Raw genomic sequence first — 25,048 nt, 5'->3', positions numbered from 1 at the left:
ATGGGACGGCGTGCGCGACGACGTGATGACGACGAAGGAGAGCGCCGGCGATGCAGGGGGAGCCCCAAGGACAGGTAAGAGACCATCACCCCAGCACACGGGGCACCGTAAACTGCTAACCGGCGGCAGCTGTAGCAATCTGCGCTGCCGGATAGCCGTTTATGCGATGGCCGTTTATGTGATAGCCGTTTATGTGATCAGGAAATGATCGTATGTCGGGGGGTCACTGTATTCTGTATTGCTGCATGTGTAAATGTCCGAACCAATAAAATATAATGTTAATGAAACTGGTGTAAAAAAATAAAAATAAAAAGGCCAGAATTGCAGATTTTTGGTCATTTCCTATAGCAGAAAATAATAAATAAAAAGGATCAAAAAGACCCATCAAAAAATGGTACCAATAAAAACTGCAAATCACGGTGTAAAAAAATGTCTTACATCCCTGTATACATCCCTGTATACGGGAAAATAAAAAGTGTTACATGGGGCAGATGAGGACAATTTTAAGCTTACTAATTTTCTTCTTTTTTTAAAAGTAGTAAAACAAAATAACACCTATATTAATTGGAAATCATTATAATCATATGAACCTACAAAATAAAGATAATGGGGGAGATTTATCAAAACCTGTGCAGAGGAAAAAATGACTAGTTGTCCATAACAACCAATCAGATCACTTCTTTCATTTTTCAGAAGCCTTTTAAAAAAAATGAAAGAAGCAATCTGATTGGTTGCTATGGGCAACTGGTCAAGTTTTCCTCTGCACAGATTTTGATAAATCTCCCCCAATGTGTCATTTTAACCATAAAGTGTACTACATAAAAACAGAACCCCAAAAAAGTTGCAAACATTTTTGTATAAAATTTTGCCCCACAAATAACGCAAGTCTCAGTCATTAAAGGGAACCAATCATTACATCTTACCATATGTAACGCTTGGCAACTCATTGTATATGGTAAACTGTATCCTCACCATCCCCGGGGGACATTTTTGCCCCCCAGGGATGGTGAACATATCCGTGGATGACTTGATTGACGCATCACCGCTCTGCTCCATCTGCTTAGGGAGCAGAGTGATGCCTCAATCAAGCCGACAGGGCCACATCCAAAGCGACGGATGCTGGTAAGTAGTGAGGTCCTGATACCATTTTTTTTTAAGACAGAGTACGAGAACCAATACTTTTTCTTAAAGGGGTATTCCAGCGTGTGTTGTCTCAGATTTTTCCCTGGTTGCAATGCGGCCGAGACCTGACTCACTAGTCAGCTGATGACAAGGAGCCTGTCTGCTTCAATGGGTGGAGCGATCACTTGGTGGGAGAGAGATCAATCTGCAACTAATGTAACAGCTGTAGGCACCCTGATTGAAATCACAGGTCTTTTGAATGGATGCAGCTCATTTATGTTTCAGTGGGTGGGGTGGCTGATGTGTAGGAGGGAGGAAAATGGAATTATGGGATTTGTAGGCAAAAGAAGAAAACTCAAACAGGAAATACCAGTTCACAAAAAGCTAGCCACAGTGTTATGGTAATCTCACAACATAGCCATTTAGCCCCAAGACAAGCGCAGAGCCTTCCTAAGCATGTCCATTACTGTCTGCCAGGTACTTACTAAAATCACCTTATCGTGGATAGCCCGTTTAACCCCTTAAAGGGGTTCTCCGGTGTTTACACATCTTATCCCTTATCCAAAGGATAGGGGATAAGATACCTGATCCCGGGAGTCCCGCCGCTGGGGACCCCCGGGATCTTGCACACGGCACCCGTTTGTAATCAGCCCCGGAACGTGTTTGCTCTGGGTCTGATTACGGACGACCACCGGGGCGGCGGCGTGTGACGTCAAGTCTCCGCCCCCGTGTGACGTCACGCTCCGCCCCTCAATGCAAGCCTACGGGAGGGGGCATGATAGCTATCACGCCCCCATCCCGTAGGCTTGCATTGAGGGGCGGAGCGTGACGTCACACAGGGGCGGAGGCGTGACGTCACACGCCACCGGCCCTGTGGTCGTCCGTAATCAGACCCGAAGCGAACACGCTCCGGGGACTGATTACAAACGGGGTGCCGCGTGCAAGATCCTGGGAGTCCCCAGCGGCGGGACTCCCGGGATCAGGCATCTTATCCCCTATCCTTTGGATAGGGGATAAGATGTGTAAGCACCGGAGAACCTCTTTAAGGACGCAGCCCATTTGGGCCTTAAGGACGCAGACAATTTTATTTTTACGTTTTCGTCTTTTCCTTCTCGCCTTCAAAAAATCATAACTCTTTTATATTTTCATCCAAAGACTAGTATGAGGGCTTGTTTTTTGCGCGACCAGTTGTCCGTTGTAATGCCATCACTCACTTTACCATAAAATGTATGGCGCAACCAAAAAAATACTATTTGTGTGGGGAAATTATAACTTTTTCATATTTCCGTATAAACGGCAGTATGAGGGCTCATTTTTTGCGCCGTGATCTGTACTTTTTATTGATACCATGTTTGCTTATATAAAACTTTTAATACATTTTTTATTAATTTTGTTTGGAATAAAATGTTATAAAAAAGCCAGCTATTTTGGACTTTTTTCTTTTTTTTTTACGTTCACGCCGTTCACCGTACGGTATCATTAACATTTTATTTTAATATTTCAGATATTTACGCACACGACGATACCAAATATGTATATAAAATATTTTTTAACACTTTTTGGGGGTGAAATAGGGAAAATGGGACAATTTACGTTTTTATTGGGGAGGGGGTTTTTCAAATTTTTTTTACTTTATTGTTTTACTTTTCTTTTTACACTTCAATAGTCCCCATAGGGGACTATTTATAGCAATCATTTGATTGCTAATCCTGTTCAGTGCTATGTATAGGACATAGCACTGATCAGCATTTTCTGTGAACTTCTGCTTCTGATGGTCTGCGGGAAGGCAGATCAGAGCAGAAGACTCCCAGAAGGCAGCGGGGGCAGGTGATGGGACCTCCGGATGATGCTGGATGATCGGATCTCCGCGGAAGCGCTGCGGGCGATCCGATCATCCATTTAAGTGACCGCGATGCTGCAGATGCAAATCTGAGGGGTTAATGTCGGACAAATCTGAGGGGTTAATGTCGGATCGCGGATGTCCGCCATTACCGGCGGGTCCCTGGCTGCGATCAACAGCCAGGACCTGCCGCGCATGATTCGGGCATCGCTCCGATGCCCGCGGTTATGCTTTGGACGTAAATGTACGTCCTGGTGCGTTAAGTAGCACCTCACCAAGACGTACATTTACGTCCTTCGTCGTTAAGGGGTTAAGTGCTCGCTGATACCAATTACCGATACTTGTTTCAATGTCATTTGACAGGGTTTCTTTTTTTCCTTTATGGTACGTTCACCAGGGCGGATCCACAGCATATTTTACACTGTGGATCCACTTCTGAAGCACTGCTATGTGGTGCCTTTAGATGTGCCTGCTCAAAGCATCAGTACAACGATATGAGCAGACACACTGCGATGTGCAAGTTGCAGCATGCATGCGTAGTGTAATACAGTTATGCAGAGACAGAGAGTCCGGCACTAGGTAAACCCTTCTTATATTGGCCTTGTGAGAGAGATGGATACTCCGGAGGGACTGTGGTGCCCACGTAGAGATAAGCAAATAATACGGTGTTAAATAGAAGTAGGTAACGTAGCACTCACCCTCCAGATAAGGTGTAGAAATCTTTATTGTGGCATCAAAAAACAAGGTCAGACATACAGGACATGAAGGAAAAATTTACAGCGGCTCTCCAAGCAGGCACATCTAAAAGCACCATGTAGCGGTAATTCAGTGGAGGATCCGCATTGTAAAATATGCTGTGGATCCGCCCATGTGACGTAACCTTAATGGGAAAAAGTTTGGGGTTTTTTTTCTAATAAAATAAAGGGTTTTTTTTACATTAAAAATATATTTTTTATTTTATCTAAACTATTTTGAAAAGGTGGGTGATTCCAATTTTTTATTGGGAGGGGTTAATTCACATTTATAATTTTTAACAATTTTTTTTTTCACATTTTATAGTCCATGCAATCTGTAGATTGCATGCACTGATCAATGATATGCCATAGCATAGCAGTGATCAGTATTATCGGCGCTCTTTTACTAATGCCTGCAATGGCTGGCAGCAGTAATGGATTGACGATCGGACGCACGGAGCAGGGTAAGGGACCTCCGGCCGTCTTCACAGCTGATCCCTGAGCTAACCGGCAGTACATCTCAGGACTTTTAGACGCCTCGATCAACTTTGATCGCGGTGTCTAAAGGGTTAATGTGGGTCCTAGCTATGATGTGTGCTCAGCGGCTGAGCGCACTACATAGCTTGGGAGTGGTGAGTGCAGGCAGCTTACCACACCACAATGATACCGTGGTATCGGATTAGGTATCAGGGACATTTGCACGAGTACAAGTACTCGTGCAAATGTCCAGTATCGGTACCGATACCAGTATCGGGACATCCCTACTGGTAAGTATAAGTCCCTGCCCAGGTGACTACTTGCAGAGCGGGTGGGGACTTTATATCTTCATCATCCCTGGGGGCAAAATGTCCCTTCACTATAATCACTTTTACTGCTATCCCCCTGTGATTGTACAATGTCTGCAAGTAAAATTCCTCAACTTTTGTCTTACAGGTATTAGACTCACTCAACGGACTCAACGGATTCTGACGTGTTTGCGATTTTATTCAGAGAGGTAACCCTGCCTTACAGAGGAAGAAGAAGCTGGGTTATTGCTGTGGCGGCCCTCCCGGGACTGTAGGCCGTGACTGTAGCTACATGTACTTCACTTGTGGCTTTGCTGTGGAGATGCCAGTTTTGCATGACTGAAGCAACAACAAGCACGTCATCTAGTGCAATATACAGTGATCGTACTGTAATGCTGCATTGATATGCAGAAATGTGCTTGTACAGCAAATTTTATATATTTTTGCCTAGTGTAAAAATAAAAATATAAAGTTTTAAAATGTTCAAAATGGTCTGGATATAGTTATTCATGTAGGTACAGGGGTGTGGAAATGAAAAAAAAAAACTACTCGTCCAAGGGACTAAAGCGGAACACAATCTACTTGTCCCTCAAGAAAATCTGCTGCCGGTCACCATCAGTTCCCCCGCTCTGTCCGGACTACAGTGGGTGGGCAGAGCGGGGGAACCGAACTTTGACCGCCCGCCCCCCAACCTGCTATTGGTTATCGCTTCTGAACGACCAATAGCAGGGATAGGAGGGGTGGCACCCCTGCCACCTCACTCCTATCCCTTCAGGGGGGATCGTGGGTGTCTTGGACAACCCCGATCCCCCTTATTTTCTGGGTCAACGGCGACCCATATAACCAGGAATCACCTCAAATCACCGGTCTGAATTCATTTGCACGGGGTGCCTGCTGATAGATATAAGCAGTCACCTCGGTCCCTGCCCGGCGTGTGTCAGGGACTGAAAGCCTCCGTATTTGAAAGAAAATCAGCACCCTCTTTTTGGTAGATTCCATCCTTCTAATATTCCAGGACAACAACTTTATATTAGCCATATACCCACACAAGTAAATGCATTATAAAGGAGATTGAGAGAACATACATCATCTCACACAAGAAAAGTGGGATGAGCAAGGGTAAGCAGTCAGCATAGCATCCATATTTCAATACCGAGTTGAAGGCCATACAGAGGCAAACAGTTGTAAACTAACAGATAAACACAAACATATCAGTCCACAGTAAGGTGCAAAAGAATAATAAGGCACCTATTCAGCTCTGGGCCATACAGGAGAACCCGTGCTGGTTCCTTAAAAGGGAACTCCAGTGGAAACAAGTAGAAAACAAATGTTTTCAAATCAACTGGTGCCAGAAAGTTAAACAGATTTGTAAAAAAAAAAAAAATTACTTCTATTAAAAAATCTTAATCCTTCCAGTACCTATTAGCTGCTGTATAAAACAGACAAATTTATCTGTAGTATACAGCAGCTGATAAGTACTAAAAGGGTTAGGATTTTTATATAGAATACATTTACAAATCAGTTTAACTTTCTGGCATCAGTTGATTTGAAAACATTTTTTTCCACCAGAGTTCCCCTTTAAAGTGATGGCTCACCAAAGCGGGAAGAGAGAGGTCCCAGAGAGGATAAGAGAAAACAAGGCGGTCAAAACAACACATACAGGGGAGGAGATACCACCAAAAGGGGAGAGTAAGGAGTGGGGGATTGGGGGAAAAGAGGGAGGGGGCACACATAAGGAGAAAAAAAGGGGGGCCACACACCAGACAGAAGTCCAGGGCATCAACCGTGAGGATGGATAGGGGAATTGGCACGACTGGCAGGTGATAAATGAAGGCAATGTCGAGAATCAACACGGAGCAGTTAGTAAGCACAGCAAAGATGGTCAGCATCGAGGTGCTCCACGCTGGTGTTGCAGCCAGTCAGGTGCCTCTCCAGGGTTGGTGAAGAATAGAGTCTGATCACCATCCAAAATACGCAGCCTGGCCGGGTATGCCATGGAATAAGCAATCCCCAAATCTCATAACCTCTGCTTTACTCCAACAAACGTGGCTCTGTGGTGTTGCAGGTCAGCCGAAAAATCAGGAAAAATGGAGACTTTGGCATTATTGTAGGTGATGTCTTGAGCCCTCCATGGCAAACTGAGAATGAGGTCTTAATCATTGCAATTTAAGATGCAGGCTGGTAGAGGGCGTGATGGGGGGGGGGGGGGGGCCACCAGGTGGAGGAGGTTTGGCAGGGACCCTATGTGCCCTTTCCACAGAAATGGCAACAGAGTATGTAGCATCAGGAAAAGTGTCCTTGAGCCATTGTTCCACAAAAGTGCTAGGCATAGAGCCCTCAGACCTCTCAGGCATGCCAATAATGCGGATATTTTTCTGTCCGAACCTATTTTCCAGGCCATCTGTTTTTTGTTTTCAAAGTTTCAGCTGGGATTCTAGGTGTGTAATAGAGGCAGGAACCAGGGCTAGGGTATTCTCTACGGTGGAAATCCTCCCCTCAGTGTGCGTGACTCTCTCCCGCAATACCTGCATATCTTGCCTCAGGAGGCCTACATCCACCTTCACCTCCTCGATCTTACCTGTCAGGGTGGTCTGGCAGGAGTTACTAGCCACCAGCAGCTGCTCAGTGATGGTTCGGCTCCTGTTTCCATGTCTCTCCGGTCTGCCTGCTGCGGTGGGGAAGAGGCTTGCAGGCCCCTCGCTGAAGCCTGTGAGGCGCGGGCACCATCTTGGCTCGGATCGTGGGCAATTTCACGGAGCCGGTCTGCGGCTGCACCTCCCTTTTTATTGCGGCCGGAATCAACTTAGGAGGCATTTCCTGGGGTTTGGATCGTGTCCAGGGGGAAAGGTGAGCCAGGATAAAGGGCAGGAGACTACCGGGCACAGGTTTGGATCGGGAGCTACAGCTCGGTGCGTCCACTCATGTTCAGCGCTAAGCCATGCACCCCTCTTTTTAGCACAAGGCACAACATAAATTATAAAAAAGTGAAAGGGTCTATAGACTTTACACATTATATATATGTTAAGATTATGCTAAAAACAGATTCTGCTATATGCCCTTCTGCAGAATCTGTTTTCCATTGACTTAAAAAGGTCTTCCAGCAGCATGACTTAGGCCTGCCTATAAAATAATAAACATTTTAAGTGTAGGGTCAGACAGGGGCGTACAGTGGGGATCAAAAGTTTGGGCACCCCAGGTAAAAATTTGTATTAATGTGCATAAAGAAGCCAAGGAAAGATGGAAAAATCTCCAAAAGGCATCAAATTACAGATTAGACATTCTTATAATATGTCGACAAAAGTTAGATTTTATTTTTATCATTTACACTTTCAAAATAACAGAAAACAAAAAAATGGTGTCTGCAAAAGTTTGGGCACCCTGCAAAGTTAATATCTTGTACTGCCCCCTTTAGCAAGTATCACAGCTTTTTTACAAACCCTTTTACAAACCCTTTTTGTAGCCAGCCAAGAGTCTTTCAATTCTTGTTTGAGGTATCTTTGCCCATTCTTCCTTAAAAAGGTCTTCCAGTTCTTTGACATTTCTGGGCTGTCTGTCACGCACTGCTCTTTTAAGGTCTATCCATAGATTTTCAATTATGTTGAGGTCAGGAGATTGTGAAGGCCATGGCAAAACCTTCAGTTTACGCCTCTTGATGTAATCCCCCGTGGATTTTGAGGTGTGTTTAGGATCATTATCCATTTGTAGAAGCCATCCTCTCTTTAACTTCAGCTTTTTCACAGATGGCATCAAGTTAGCATCCAAAATTTGCTGAAATTTTATTGAATCAATTTTTCCTTCTACTCGTGAGACCCTGTGCCACTGGCTGCAATGCAACCCCAAAGCATGATTGATCCACCCCATGCTTAACAGTTGGACAGAGGTTCTTTTTCATTAAATTCTGTTCTCCTTCTTCTCCAAACGTACCTTTGCTCATTCCGGCCAAAAAGATCAATTTTAACCTCATCTTTCTGGAGCGATTGTGCAGTCAAACGTGCATTTTGAATTGTTTTTTTCACAATCCTGCGAGCTGTTCTGTCTGATATTTTTCTTGGTCTTCCAGATCTTCCTTTTAACTTCCACTGTTCTTGATGACTGCCATTTCTTAATTACATTCCGAACAGAGGATATTGACATCTGAAAACATTTTGCTATCTTCTTATAGCCTTCTCCAGCTTTGTGAGCGTCAACTATTTTCAGTTTCAGATTTCTAGATAACTGCTTAGAAGAACCCATGGGGCTGATTGTTGGGGCAAGGTCAGATGAGTCTGGGCATTTAAAACCTTTGAGATTTACATCACCTGGTCTTCCCAGATGATGATTGAGAACAATCCATGACACTGGCAGGTCTCAGCTTTGCAAAGGGGGCAGTGCATGCTATAAATTCTGCAGGGTGCCCAAACTTTTGCAGACGCCATTTTTTAGTTTTCTGTTATTTTGAAAGTGTAAATGATGGAAATAAAATCTAACTTTTGTTGACATATTATAAGTAGTGTTGCTCACGAATATTCGCAATGCAAATTTTATTCGCGAATATCGCATATTCGCGAATTCGCGAATATTCGCGAATATAGCACTATATATTCGTAATTACGAATATTCGTATTTTTTTTTTTTTTTTTCACAGTACACATCACAGTGATCATCCCTCTCTGCTTCCAGCTTGTGTGGTGTAAAGATTAGGCTCTAATACTACTGTGCGTGCGAATTTTCGCATATGCGAAATTTGCATATGCTAATTTTCGCATATGCGAATATTCGCTTATACTAATTTTATATATGCTAATTTCCGCATATGTTAATTTTTGCATCCGCGAATTTTCGCTTATGCGAAAATAAAATGAGGATATTACGAATATGCGAATATTCGTGAATATATGACGAATATTCGTCCATATATTCGCGAATTCGAATATGGCCTATGCCGCTCAACACTAATTATAAGAATGTCTAATCTGTAATTTGATGCCTTTTGGAGATTTTTCCATCTTTCCTTTGCTTCTTTATGCACATTAATACAAATTTTAACCTGGGGTGCCCAAACTTTTGATCCCCACTGTATCCGCAGTGTATTTGACGCTGCAGATGTGCTGCTGGCAGTCAGAGCAATGGCAAAGCGAGGTACTTGCTGCTGCTGCCTTAGCTCTGTGTGTCCACCTGTATCTGTGGATTTCCCACCAGCAGTTACGAGCAAACGCGCAGAGCTACTGCAGCAGGGAGCTCGCTCTGCCGTGGCTGACTGCTGCAAACGCATCCGTAGCATCAAATACGCTCAAATGCACTCTGTGTGACCCTACCCTAAAGGAGATATCAGACCAAAATAGGAATAAAAAAAACTTAAAGGGGTACTCTGGTGGAAAAACATTTTTTTTGTAAGTCAACTGGTACCAGAAGGTTAAAGGAGTTCTCCGGTGCTTAGACATCTTATCCCCTATCCAAAGGATAGGGGATAAGATGCCTGATTGCGGGAGTCCCGCCACTGGGGACCCCCGTGATCTTGCACGCCGCACCCCGTTTGTAATCAGTCCCCGGATCTGATTACCGGCGACCACAGGGCCGGCGGCGTGTGATGTCACGCCTCCGCCCCCGTGTGACGTCATGCTCCACCCCTCAATGCAAGCCTACAGGAGGGGGCGTGACAGACTCGGAGGAGCTCTTGATTCGGCAGGTTCTTCAGACTCAAAAAATTCTGTTGAACCTAGGGTGGGAAGTGAATCTAGACAAATCCCACCTAGTCCCTTCTCAGGTATGCACATTCCTGGGAATAGGCCTGGATTCCACCCGTCAAATCTCCTTTCTTCCCCAATCCAAGGTGATTTTGGTTAGGGAGAAAGTGTCTCAGTTACTGAAACTAAAAGAGCTCCCCATAAGGGAGGCCATGTCTGTCCTGGGCCTGTTAACTTTGTGTATCCCAGCGGTTTTATGGGCTCAGTACCATTCAAGGAGGCTACAGGGACAAATCCTGAGCCAGTGGCACTTAGTCTCCGATTCATTAGACACTTACATGACCCCTTCAGCCCAAATAAAGAGGTCCCTTCTCTGGTGGGTAAATCCGGTGAATCTAGAAAAGGGCATTTATTGGGTAAAAAAAAAACGAATTTTACCTTACTACAGACGCAAGCCCCTGGGGGTGGGGAGCCCACGGAGAATCCTTAATCCTTCAGGGTCAATGGAGTCAGGAGATTTCCAAGGAATCTCAGAACCTAAGGGAATTGAAGGCAGTCATGTTCGCCATCTCTCAATCCGTTCCTCTGCTTGGCGGAAAGGACCTAAAAATTCTGTCAGACAATTCCACAGTAGTTGCCTACTTAAATCATCAGGGGGGTACCAGATCCCCTTCCCTCATGAGGACTTGTCATCACATCTTCAGACTGGCAGAGATGCATCTCAGCTCCTTGTTTGCTCTTCATCTAAAGGGGTCCCAAAATCAGGTGGCGGACTATCTCAGCAGACATCGCCTGAACCAAGGGGATTGGGAGTTAGATCAGAGGATCTTTCTCCAGATCTGTCAATGTTGGGGTACTCCCCGCATAGATCTGTTCGCCTCAAGGGCCAACAGGAAAGTAAAAGATTTTTTTTCCCCTGTCACCAGCGGATCACCCCCTGGGGATAGACGCTTTTTCACAGAGTTGGTGCAGAGGACTTCTTTATGCCTTCCCTCCGGTCAGATTACTTCCCAGAGTCCTAAGGAAGATCATAGAGGACAGGGCGAGAGTAGTGGTCATTGCCCCATTCTGGCCCTGCAGGGTATGGTTCACCTGGTTGAGGAAGATGTCAGTGTCAGATCCCTGGATGCTTCCAGAGTCCCCGAACCTTCTACATCAAGGTCCAGTTATGCATGCCGAGACCTCCAATCTGCATCTGACGGCATGGTAATTGAGCGGGGCATCTTAGAACAAAGGGGTCTTTCTGATCGTGTTATTACTACTCTGTTGGCGAGCAGAAAAAATTTAACTTCTCAAATTTATTTAAGAACTTGGAAGGCCTTTGGTAGATTCATGCAAAACCCTATTGATGTTCTTAAAACTCCTGGCATCCCAAAAATATTAGATGTTTTGCAAGCAGGTCTAGATAAAAAGCTTAGACCCAGTACTTTAAAAGTTCAAGTGTCAGCACTTAGTGCTCTTTTTGATTATAAACTAGCGGAACATCCCTGGATTAAAAGATTTCTATCAGCAACAGTCAGGATGTCTCCGGTGGTTAGACCATTGGTTCCACCTTGGGACTTAAATATTGTCCTAAATAGTCTCACTAAAACTCCCTTTGAGCCATTAGTTGAGGTTCCCTTAAAGATTCTTACCTTTAAGCTTGTGTTTCTTTTGGCAGTCACGTCTGCCAGGAGGGTTGGGGAAATTACTAGTTTCTCTATTAACCAGCCCTATTTGTCTGTCTTTAATGATAGAGTGGTATTGTCTCCTGATCCAGCCTTTCTCCCCAAGAGGGTCTCTGACTTCCATAGAACTCAAGTTGTGATTTTACCTTCCTTCTGTGAAAATTCTAAAAATGACAAGGAAAAAGAATTCCATTGTCTAGATGTTAGGAGATGTCTTCTTCATTATTTGGAGATGTCCAAAGATTGGCGCCTATCGCCTAAGTTGTTACTTCAATTCCAGGGGCTGAATAAGGGTAGAGCAGCTGATCCTAGCACTGTGGCGAGGTGGATAAAACAATCCATCCAGCTAGCATACACTTCTGCAAATCTAAATCCCCCTTCAGGGTTTAGTGCTCATTCTACCAGATCAGTTTCTACATCCTGGTTGAATCAAATGAGAGATGAAGAGCTTTCTGTCACGCTTCGGCTGGCAGGAGGTGGATCCTCTGTGCCAGAGAGGGATTGGCGTGGACCGTGCTAGTGGACCGGTTCTAAGTTACTACTGGTATTCACCAGAGCCCGCCGCAAAGCGGGATGGTCTTGCAGCGGCGGTAGTAACCAGGTCGTATCCACTAGCAACGGCTCAACCTCTCTAACTGCTGAAGATAGGCGCGGTACAAGGGAGTAGACAAGAGCAAGGTCGGACGTAGCAGAAGGTCGGGGCAGGCAGCAAGGATCGTAGTCAGGGGCAACGGCAGGAGGTCTGGAACACAGGCTAGGAACACACTAGGAAACGCTTTCACTGGCACAATGGCAACAAGATCCGGCGAGGGAGTGCAGGGGAAGTGAGGTATACATAGGGAGTGCACAGGTGAACACACTAATTAGACCAACTGCGCCAATCAGTGGCGCAGTGGCCCTTTAAATCGCAGAGACCTGGCGCGCGCGCGCCCTAGGGAGCGGGGCCGCGCGCGCCGGGACAGGACCGACGGAGAGCGAGTCAGGTACGGGAGCCGGGGTGCGCATCGCGAGCGGGCGCCACCCGCATCGCGAATCGCATCCCGGCTGGGGGCGGTATCGCAGCGCACCCGGTCAGTAGATCTGACCGGGGCGCTGCAGTAGCGAGGATGTTGCGAGCGCTCCGGGGAGGAGCGGGAACCCGGAGCGCTCGGCGTAACAGTACCCCCCCCCTTGGGTCTCCCCCTCTTCTTGGAGCCTGAGAACCTGAGGACCAGACTTTTGTCTAGGATGTTGTCCTCAGGTTCCCAGGATCTCTCTTCAGGACCACAGCCCTCCCAATCAACCAAAAAAATTTTTTTCCCTCTGACCGTCTTGGAGGCCAGTATCTCCTTCACGGAGAAGATGTCAGAAGAACCGGAAACAGGAGTGGGAGAAACAAGTTTGGGAGAGAAACGGTTGATGATGAGTGGTTTAAGGAGAGAGACATGAAAGGCATTGGGAATACGAAGAGAAGGAGGAAGAAGAAGTTTGTAAGAGACAGGATTAATTTGGCACAAGATTTTGAAAGGACCCAGATAGCGTGGTCCCAGTTTGTAACTGGGGACACGGAAGCGGACATATTTAGCGGAGAGCCATACCTTGTCTCCGGGAGCAAAAATGGGGGAAGCTCTTCTTTTCTTATCGGCAAACTTTTTCATGCGAGAAGAAGCCTGTAAAAGAGAATTTTGGGTCTCTTTCCATATGGTGGAAAGATCACGAGTCACTTCATCCACAGCGGGCAAACCAGAGGGCAAGGGAGTAGGGAGGGGGGGAAGAGGGTGACGGCCGTACACCACGAAAAATGGGGATTTAGCAGAAGATTCAGAGACTCTGAAGTTGTACGAGAATTCGGCCCATGGTAGAAGATCTGCCCAGTCATCCTGGCGGGAGGAAACAAAATGCCGTAAATAGTCACCCAGGACCTGGTTAATTCTTTCTACTTGCCCATTGGATTGAGGATGATAAGCAGAAGAGAAGTTTAATTTAATCTTGAGTTGTTTACAGAGAGCCCTCCAGAATTTTGACACGAATTGGACGCCTCTATCCGAGACGATCTGCGTGGGCAAACCGTGAAGACGAAAAATGTGTACAAAAAATTGTTTTGCCAACTGAGGCGCTGAAGGAAGACCAGGAAGAGGAATAAAATGTGCCATCTTGGAAAATCGATCAACGACCACCCAAACAACAGTGTTGCCACGGGATGGGGGTAAGTCTGTAATAAAGTCCATACCAATCAGAGACCAAGGCTGTTCGGGGACAGGCAGAGGATGAAGGAGACCAGCAGGCTTCTGGCGAGGAGTCTTATCCCGGGCACAGACAGTACAAGCCCGCACAAAATCAACAACATCCGTCTCCAGAGTCGGCCACCAATAGAAACGAGAGATGAGTTGCAAGGACTTTTTGATGCCCGCATGGCCTGCGAGGTGGGAGGAGTGACCCCATTTGAGAATCCCGAGACGTTGGCGTGGAGAAACGAAGGTCTTCCCTGGAGGAGTTTGCCTGATGGAGGCTGGAGAAGAGGAGATCAGACAGTCAGGAGGAATGATGTGTTGCGGAGAGACCTCTACTTCCGAGGCATCCGAGGAACGAGAGAGAGCATCGGCCCTAATGTTCTTGTCGGCAGGGCGAAAATGAATTTCAAAGTTAAAACGGGCAAAGAACAACGACCACCTGGCCTGGCGAGGATTCAGCCGTTGGGCAGACTGGAGATAGGAGAGATTCTTGTGATCGGTGTAAATGATAACTGGAAATTTTGATCCCTCCAGCAGATGCCTCCATTCCTCAAGTGCCAATTTAATGGCCAGTAGTTCTCGATCCCCGATGGAGTAGTTCCTCTCCGCCGGAGAGAAGGTCCTAGAAAAAAAACCACAAGTAACAGCATGCCCGGAAGAATTTTTTTGTAGAAGGACCGCTCCAGCTCCCACTGAGGAGGCATCAACCTCCAATAGGAAGGGTTTAGATGGGTCAGGTCTGGAGAGCACGGGAGCAGAAGAAAAGGCAGACTTGAGCCGTTTAAATGCGTCTTCCGCTTGGGGAGACCAGGACTTAGGATTGGCATTCTTCTTGGTTAAAGCCACGATAGGAGCCACAATAGTGGAAAAATGTGGAATAAATTGTCTGTAATAATTGGCGAACCCCAAAAAACGTTGGATAGCACGGAGTCCGGAGGGGCGTGGCCAATCTAAGACGGCAGAGAGTTTATCTGGGTCCATTTGTAGTCCCTGGCCAGAGACCAAGTATCCTAGGAAAGGAAGAGATTGACATTCAAACAGACATTTCTCCATTTTGGCATAAAGTTGATTGTCTCGAAGTCTCTGAAGAACCATGCGGACATGCTGGCGATGTTCTTCTAAGTTGGCAGAAAAAATTAGAATATCGTCCAGATACACAACAACACAGGAATATAAGAGATCACGAAAAATTTCATTAACAAAGTCTTGGAAGACGGCAGGGGCGTTGCACAGGCCAAAGGGCATGACTAGATACTCAAAGTGTCCATCTCTGGTGTTAAATGCAGTTTTCCATTCGTCCCCCTCCCTGATGCGGATGAGATTATAAGCACCTCTTAAGTCCAGTTTGGTAAAGATGTGGGCACCTTGAAGGCGATCAAAGAGTTCTGAGATAAGAGGTAGGGGGTAGCGGTTCTTTACCGTGATTTTATTAAGTCCGCGGTAATCAATGCAAGGACGTAGGGAGCCATCTTTTTTGGACACAAAGAAAAATCCAGCTCCGGCAGGAGAGGAGGATTTGCGGATAAACCCCTTTTTTAAATTTTCCTGGATGTATTCAGACATAGCAAGAGTCTCTGGGGCGGACAGAGGATAAATTCTGCCCCGGGGTGGAGTAGTGCCCGGGAGGAGGTCAATAGAACAGTCATAAGGCCTGTGAGGAGGTAAAGTCTCAGCTTGTTTTTTGCAAAATACGTCAGCATAGTCCATATAAGCCTTAGGGAGACCGGTTACAGGGAGACCCACAGGGTCACGGCAGGGAGTACTGGGAACCGGTTTAAGACAGTCCTTGAAACAAGAAGTACCCCAGCTCTTGATCTCTCCTGTGGACCAATCAAGGGTTGGGGAATGGCGTTGAAGCCACGGTAGTCCAAGGAGAATTTCGGAAGTGCAATTGGAGAGGACCAAAAACTCAATTTTTTCGTGATGAGGTCCGATGCACATTAGGAGGGGCTCCGTGCGATAACGCACGGTACAGTCCAATCTTTCATTGTTAACACAATTGATGTAGAGGGGTCTGGCGAGACTGGTCACCGGGATGTTGAAACTGTTGATGAGAGAGGCCAAAATAAAATTTCCTGCAGATCCGGAATCCAGGAAGGCCATAGTAGAGAAGGAGAAGGTAGAGGCAGATATCCGCACAGGCACAGTAAGGCGTGGAGAAGCAGAGTTGACATCAAGAACTGTCTCACCTTTGTGCGGAGTCAGCGTACGTCTTTCCAGGCGGGGAGGACGGATAGGACAATCCTTCAGGAAGTGTTCGGTACCGGCACAGTACAGGCAAAGATTCTCCATGCGGCGTCGTGTCCTCTCTTGAGGTGTCAAGCGAGACCGGTCAACTTGCATAGCCTCCACGGCGGGAGGCACAGGAACGGATTGCAGAGGACCAGAGGAGAGAGGAGCCGGGGAGAAAAAACGCCTCGTGCGAACAAAGTCCATATCCTGGCGGAGCTCCTGACGCCTTTCGGAAAAACGCATGTCAATGCGAGTGGCTAGATGAATGAGTTCATGCAGGTTAGCAGGAATTTCTCGTGCGGCCAGAACATCTTTAATGTTGCTGGATAGGCCTTTTATAAAGGTCGCGCAGAGGGTCTCATTATTCCAGGATAATTCGGAAGCAAGAGTACGGAATTGGATGGCGTACTCGCCAACGGAAGAATTACCCTGGACCAGGTTCAGCAGGGCAGTCTCAGCAGAAGAGGCTCGGGCAGGTTCCTCAAAGACACTTCGAATTTCCGAGAAGAAGGAGTGTACAGAGGCAGTGACGGGGTCATTGCGGTCCCAGAGCGGTGTGGCCCATGACAGAGCTTTCCCAGACAGAAGGCTGACTACGAAAGCCACCTTAGACCTTTCAGTAGGAAACTGGTCCGACATCATCTCCAAGTGCAGGGAACATTGCGAAAGAAAGCCACGGCAAAACTTAGAGTCCCCATCAAATTTATCCGGCAAGGATAGTCGTAGGCCGGAAGCGGCCACTCGCTGAGGAGGAGGTGCAGGAGCTGGCGGAGGAGATGATTGCTGGAGCTGTGGTAGTAGCTGCTGTAGCATCACGGTCAGTTGAGACAGCTGGTGGCCTTGTTGCGCTATCTGTTGCGACTGCTGGGCGACCACCGTGGTGAGGTCGGCGACAACTGGCAGTGGAACTTCAGCGGGATCCATGGCCGGATCTACTGTCACGCTTCGGCTGGCAGGAGGTGGATCCTCTGTGCCAGAGAGGGATTGGCGTGGACCGTGCTAGTGGACCGGTTCTAAGTTACTACTGGTATTCACCAGAGCCCGCCGCAAAGCGGGATGGTCTTGCAGCGGCGGTAGTAACCAGGTCGTATCCACTAGCAACGGCTCAACCTCTCTGACTGCTGAAGATAGGCGCGGTACAAGGGAGTAGACAAGAGCAAGGTCGGACGTAGCAGAAGGTCGGGGCAGGCAGCAAGGATCGTAGTCAGGGGCAACGGCAGGAGGTCTGGAACACAGGCTAGGAACACACTAGGAAACGCTTTCACTGGCACAATGGCAACAAGATCCGGCGAGGGAGTGCAGGGGAAGTGAGGTATACATAGGGAGTGCACAGGTGAACACACTAATTAGACCAACTGCGCCAATCAGTGGCGCAGTGGCCCTTTAAATCGCAGAGACCCGGCGCGCGCGCGCCCTAGGGAGCGGGGCCGCGCGCGCTGGGACAGGACCGACGGAGAGCGAGTCAGGTACGGGAGCCGGGTGCGCATCGCGAGCGGGCGCCACCCGCATCGCGAATCGCATCCCGGCTGGGGGCGGTATCGCAGCGCACCCGGTCAGTAGATCTGACCGGGGCGCTGCAGTAGCGAGGATGTTGCGAGCGCTCCGGGGAGGAGCGGGGACCTGGAGCGCTCGGCGTAACACTTTCATTTGGTCATAAAGTTCTCCAGGCAGTAGTCCCCCCCCCCCCCCCCAAATTATTAGTCTAGTCTACTCACTCTCCAAAGGTGCCATCATGGGCGATAGGGAAAACATAAATTACTCTTACTGGTAATTGTTTTTCATTGAGCCCATGATGGCACCTACTAATTCCCTCCCATGTTTTATATAAAAAAAAAAAAAAAAAAAGGGAGATATATTAATATTTCCTAGCTATGTATGTAGGTTATGGTTGATTATTATTCATTGATAATTCCTTTTGGGTTGTTACTCCTTGATACTTGCTTAAGAACTGGGGAATAGCAGCTCCTATGGTTTTTATATGCAAACTGTTTCCAGTTCCTGTTTCCTGTCCTGAGGAAGGAGGCGGTCTCTCCAAAGGTGCCATCATGGGCTCAACGAAAAACAATTACCGGTAAGAGTAATTTATGTTTTCCCATAAAAAAAACCAAACTGTGTAAATAAACATAAACATATGTGGTATCGCCACATGCGGAAATGTCTGAATTGTAAAAATATATCGTTAATTAAACCACATGATCACTGGCATACATGCAAAAGAATTCCAAAGTCCAAAATAGCGTATTTTTGGTCACTTTTTATATTATAAACAAATTAATAAAAAGCGATCAAAAATGGTACCGATAAAAACTTCTGATTACGGCGCAAAAAATGAGCCTTCATACCGGCACGAACGTGTAAAAATAAAAAAGTTATAGGAGTCAGAAGATGAGAATCTTTAATGCATAAATTTTCCTGCATGTAGTTATGATTTTTTTCAGAAGTACGACAAAATCAAACCTATATAAGTAGGGTATCATTTTAATCATATGGACCTACAGAATAAAGAGAAGGTGTCATTTTTACCAAAAAATTTACTGCGTAGAAATGGAAGCCCCCAAAAGTTACAAAATTGCATTTTTACTTCAATTTTGTCGCACAATTAATTTTTTTTTCCGTTTCACCATGGATTTTTTGGTAAAATGACTAATGTCACTGCAAAGTAGAATTGGGGACGCAAAAAATAGGCCATCATATGGTATTTTATGTGCAAAACTGAAAGCATTATGATTTTTAGAAGGTTATGAGGAAAAAAGTAAAATGCAAAAACGGAAAAACCCTGCATCCTTAAGGTGTTAATAAGTTATATACATATTCTTCACCATGACTCCACATTTCATTTGTTTCAAGATTGGACCACCATAACCACCATAAACAGTTTTTGAAAATCCAGGTACTTCTAGGTTTATGCAGGGAGCTGAGAGCTGCACCCCCTGTGCTTGTTTCTTATGGAAGTTGCCAGCATAGCTGGTCACATGGTTAGCAGTGAATATAGATGAGGAAAGTGTGTGTGCCTCAGCCAATCAGGGGTAATCACACACTGAAGCGCTCTAGTCTCTCTGAGAGCTGAGGAGAAGGGAGTGTGACATTGCAAGGGGGGATTTTGTGTCCAAATTTATTGTACAGTCTCAATGGTCTGACGAATATATTCTCCTCTCCTCATCTGCACAAAGATGTATAAAGATATCTATGCTAATGTGTAGTATAGCATAGATATCTTTATATATATTTGTGCAGATAAGCATATGCATTTAATGTGGAAGTGTTAGCCTACTGTGATGATGTGAAGGGTTAAACATGTGTTCCGCCCCTATTATCCACCTGGGTTGATTACATGTTTCCCTATAAGTACGTTGTGTTCACCCATTTTTTATCTATGCCTAAGAGTGCATACTACCACTTGAAACGCGTCACTTTTTACCGTGATAGGCTACTTTCACACTACCGTTATGACACGGCAGTGTGACAGCCAAGCCCATTTTGACCTCAAGGACCAGGCCAATTTTATTTTTGCATTTTCATTTTTTCCTCCTCGTCTTCAAAAAATCGTAACTCTTTTATATTTTCATCCACAGACCAGTATGAGGGCTTGTTTTTTGCGCGACCAGTTGTCCTGCATAATGACATCACTCATTTTACCATAAAATGTATGGCACAACCAAAAAAATACTATTTGTGTGGGGAAATTAAAAAGAAAACCACAATTTTGCTAATATTGGAAGGTTTTGTTTCAATGCCGTAAAATTCACGGTAAAAATGACGTGTTCTTTATTCTGTAGGTCAATACGGTTAAAATGATACCTATGATTACATACTTTTCTATTATTGTTGCACTTAAAAGAATTGCAAACTTTTTAACAAAATTAGTATGTTTAAAATCCTTCTATTTTGACGACCTATAACTTTTTCATTTTTCTGTATAAGCGGCGGTATGAGGGTTCATTTTTTGCACCATAATCTGAACTTTTTATTGATACCCGATTTGTGTACCTGGTGTGCCTACCATAGAACAGTCCGTGCTGCTGAGCCGGAGTGATTTCTCTTTTTGCATATGCCGACTAAGTCTAGCTGAAGCTGGGTCTGTATTCTAAAGTGTTGTATTATTAAGTGTTACATTTGAGAAGTTTTATAAGCAGAAGTTCATGTGCTAAGTATACTGTGGATCATTGTTTTCCAAACAGGGTGTCTCCAGCGGTTGCATAGCCCTTGCATTTTTTTTTTTTTTTTTTCCTCCTGTCTGTAGCACACCTGGGGGAGGGGTTAATTGATTAACTGCTCTCAGGTGTATAAAACTAACTGGGAAACTCTGTGAGCCCTGCTCTGACTGAGTCTAGCTGAAGCTGGGTCTGTAGTCTAAAGTGTGGTATTATTAAGTGTTACATTTGAGAAGTTTTATAAGCAGAAGTTCATGTGCTAAGTATACTGTGGATCATTGTTTTCCAAACAGGGTGTCTCCAGCGGTTGCATAGCCCTTGCATTTTTATTTTTTTTTCCTCCTGTCTGTAGCACACCTGGGGGAGGGGTTAATTGATTAACTGCTCTCAGGTGTATAAAACTAACTGGGAAACTCTGTGAGCCCTGCTCTGACTGAGTCTAGCTGAAGCTGGGTCTGTATTCTAAAGTGTTGTATTATTAAGTGTTACATTTGAGAAGTTTTATAAGCAGAAGTTCATGTGCTAAGTATACTGTGGATCATTGTTTTCCAAACAGGGTGTCTCCAGCGGTTGCATAGCCCTTGCATTTTTTTTTTTTTTTCCTCCTGTCTGTAGCACACCTGGGGGAGGGGTTAATTGATTAACTGCTCTCAGGTGTATAAAACTAACTGGGAAACTCTGTGAGCCCTGCTCTGACTGAGTCTAGCTGAAGCTGGGTCTGTATTCTAAAGTGTTGTATTATTAAGTGTTACATTTGAGAAGTTTTATAAGCAGAAGTTCATGTGCTAAGTATACTGTGGATCATTGTTTTCCAAACAGGGTGTCTCCAGCGGTTGCATAGCCCTTGCATTTTTTTTTTTTTCCTCCTGTCTGTAGCACACCTGGGGGAGGGGTTAATTGATTAACTGCTCTCAGGTGTATAAAACTAACTGGGAAACTCTGTGAGCCCTGCTCTGACTGAGTCTAGCTGAAGCTGGGTCTGTATTCTAAAGTGTTGTATTATTAAGTGTTACATTTGAGAAGTTTTATAAGCAGAAGTTCATGTGCTAAGTATACTGTGGATCATTGTTTTCCAAACAGGGTGTCTCCAGCGGTTGCATAGCCCTTGCATTTTTTTTTTTTTTTTCCTCCTGTCTGTAGCACACCTGGGGGAGGGGTTAATTGATTAACTGCTCTCAGGTGTATAAAACTAACTGGGAAACTCTGTGAGCCCTGCTCTGACTGAGTCTAGCTGAAGCTGGGTCTGTATTCTAAAGTGTTGTATTATTAAGTGTTACATTTGAGAAGTTTTATAAGCAGAAGTTCATGTGCTAAGTATACTGTGGATCATTGTTTTCCAAACAGGGTGTCTCCAGCGGTTGCATAGCCCTTGCATTTTTTTTTTTTTTTTCCTCCTGTCTGTAGCACACCTGGGGGAGGGGTTAATTGATTAACTGCTCTCAGGTGTATAAAACTAACTGGGAAACTCTGTGAGCCCTGCTCTGACTGAGTCTAGCTGAAGCTGGGTCTGTATTCTAAAGTGTTGTATTATTAAGTGTTACATTTGAGAAGTTTTATAAGCAGAAGTTTAGAAAGAAGGAGTTGTAAGCAGGACCCACTGTAACTGTAAGTATTACACTCCCTTGATAAAAGTAGTTTTTCTTAATAGTTAATAACAGCTGTTTGTCACCAAGGATATGGACAGCAGGATTGGAGGTTTTCTTCAGTGCACATTGTGCCACATGTATACATCTCTGGAGCAGCAGCTTCAGGGTGAATACCGCTGTGACAAATGTGAGCATGTTGCCCACCTGGAAGCTCGTATTAGAGATCTAGAGGAGCAAAATGCAACATTGAGGGCGATTGACAATCTTACAGAGCAAGCAGTTAGTGGGGTAGAAATGGAGGTTGGAGAAACTAGCCAGGAGGCCCGAGTAGGGAGCTGGGTTAATGTAGTTAGAGGGACTGGAAAGGGGGCAGGGAAAAGGAAGGTCACTTCTGCTTCTGATCTCCCAAGTAAAATTGCCAAGTTGGGCAATGATGCGAGGGCCTCAGTATCAGAGATGGCAACCCTAGTGGATACTGGTCTCCCTAACAGCCGGGGGAACAGCTCAACTAGTAGTGTGGGGGATGGTAACGCAGGTAGGCCAAGACAGTTAGTTGTGGTAGGGGACTCTATAATCAGGAAGACGGATAGAATAATTTGTCGCCAAGACCACCTCAACCGAATGGTTTGCTGTCTCCCTGGTGCCAGGGTTCGGCATGTGGTGGAAAGGGTGGACAAATTACTAGGGGGGGCTGGGGATGACCCAGCTGTCGTGGTCCATGTGGGAACCAACGACAGAATACATGGTAGGTGGAGGTCCTTGAAGAATAATTACAAGGAACTAGGTGCCAAGCTGAAGGGAAGGACCTCTAAGGTTGTGTTCTCTGGAATACTTCCTGTGCCATGCGCATCGCAGGAAAGACAGCGGGAGCTTAGGGAGTTAAATGCATGGCTTAAGTCGTGGTGTGAGGGGGAAGGGTTTGGGTTTTTAGAGCACTGGGCTGACTTTTCATTGGGGTACAAACTCTATTCTACGGATAATTTGCACCTGAATGGAAGGGGGTCTTCTGTGCTGGGGGAGAGAATCCTGGAAGGGGTGGCTGAGTATTTAAACTAGGTGAGTGGGGGGAGGATAATAAAGCAAAGAAAGCAGACAGTGGGATGGATAGGTTAGAGAGGGGTCAGGACATAATGGCGGGTGGAGAAGAGTCCTGTGGGGGGAGGTTAAGAACAGTGGATAAGGAGATTCATGCGTTACAAACCAGCTGTAAAAATAAATGTAGCCCGAAAAATTGTAATCCCAATAATTCAAAAAATTCCATTAGCCCCAATAACTCAATAACTACAATAAGCCCCATTAACTCAAAAAATACCGTTAGCCCCAATAACTTAAATAACAACGTTAGACGCAATAACGCAAAAAATCCCATTAGCCCCAATAACTTAAATAATAACGTTAGACCCAATAACTCAAAAAATCCCATTAGCCCCAATAACTTAAATAGTACAATTAGCCCTTATAACTAAAAAAATGACATTAACCCCAATAACTCTGAAAATCCCATTAGTGAGACTATATGTGTAAAACTTAATGGAAATGTAAAGTGTATGTTCACAAATGCCAGAAGCCTAGCAAATAAAATGGGGGAGCTTGAGGCCTTGATACTGGAGGAACATATTGATATAGTTGGGGTCACTGAGACATGGCTGGACTCCTCGCATGACTGGGCTGTCAATCTGCAGGGGTTTACATTGTTTCGCAAGGATAGAATGAACAGAAAAGGTGGTGGAGTCTGTCTGTATGTAAGAAGTGGTATGAAACTCAGTGTGAACGATGCCATAGTGTGTGATGATTCTGAGGAGGTGGAATCACTGTGGGTAGAATTACAAAAGGAGGGAAATACTGAAAAAATAATATTTGGTGTAATCTACAGACCCCCTAATATCACTGAAGAGATAGAAGGTCGGCTGTATAAACAAATAGAGAGGGCCGCCCGGGCAGGTACAGTGGTAATAATGGGAGATTTTAACTATCCAGATATAGATTGGGGCCGGGGGTTGGCTAAAACTACAAAGGGGAGAAAATTCCTAAATTTATTGCAGGATAATTTTATGGGCCAGTTTGTGGAGGAACCAACAAGAAGTGATGCCTTGTTGGATCTGATCATTTCCAACAACGCAGAGCTGGTTGGTAATGTAACTGTGAGGGAAAACCTTGGTAATAGCGACCACAATATAGTTACTTTTGACTTAAAATGTAGAAAACAAAGACTGACGGGGAAAGCAAAAACATATAACTTTAAAAAGGCAAACTTCCCTGGGCTGAGGGCTGCACTACAGGACATAGACTGGGGGGAGGTGTTGTCAAATACTGATACAGAAGGTAAATGGGACATCTTTAAATCAACTCTAAATAACTATACAGCTAAATATATACCAAAGGGGAACAAATATAAACGATTAAAACTAAATCCTACATGGCTGACAAATGAGGTTAAAAGAGCAATAAACAACAAAAAAATAGCCTTCAAAAAATACAAATCTGATGGGTCAGCTATAGCATTTAAACAGTACAAGGAGCTTAATAAAATCTGTAAAAATGTAATAAAAACAGCAAAAATTCAAAATGAGAGACAGGTGGCCGAAGAAAGCAAAACTAATCCTAAATATTTTTTTAGATATATAAATACAAAAAAACCAAGGGCAGAGCATGTAGGACCCCTTAATAATGATAATGGGGAGGTTGTCATGTGCGATCAAGAGAAGGCGGAGCTACTGAATGGGTTCTTTAGTTCTGTATATACTATGGAAGAAGGAGCTGACATTGGCCAGGTCAGTGCTGGTAACACATCATATAATGTATTGAACTGGCTTAATGTAGAGATGGTACAAGGTAAGTTAAGTAAAGTAAATGTAAGCAAATCTCCAGGGCCGGATGGACTACACCCAAGAGTTCTTAGAGAGGTAAGTTCAGTAATATCTGTACCCTTGTTCATGATATTTAGAGATTCTCTGGTGTCTGGTATTGTGCCAAGGGACTGGCGCAAGGCTAATGTGGTACCAATCTTCAAGAAGGGCTCTAGGTCTTCGCCAGGCAATTATAGACCGGTAAGTCTAAC

General features: G+C 45.1%; 1 long non-coding RNA gene across 2 annotated transcripts in view; it reads left to right on the top strand.

Moving 5' to 3' along the window:
- The window catches only part of LOC130355807 (uncharacterized), a 32,641-nt gene extending 27,671 nt beyond the window's left edge, over nt 1-4,970 (top strand). For both annotated transcript variants that reach the window (XR_008888663.1, XR_008888662.1), the window contains exon 3: nt 4,630-4,970. This is a non-coding gene — a long non-coding RNA (uncharacterized LOC130355807). The remainder of the gene's footprint in view (nt 1-4,629) is intronic.
- Nucleotides 4,971-25,048: the final 20,078 nt, after the last annotated feature.

The sequence above is a fragment of the Hyla sarda genome, chromosome 2, assembly GCF_029499605.1.
Source record: "Hyla sarda isolate aHylSar1 chromosome 2, aHylSar1.hap1, whole genome shotgun sequence".
NCBI classification, from domain to species: domain Eukaryota; kingdom Metazoa; phylum Chordata; class Amphibia; order Anura; family Hylidae; genus Hyla; species Hyla sarda.
The sequence above is the reverse complement of the archived record's forward strand: the minus strand, read 5'-3'. Positions and strand labels throughout refer to the sequence as shown.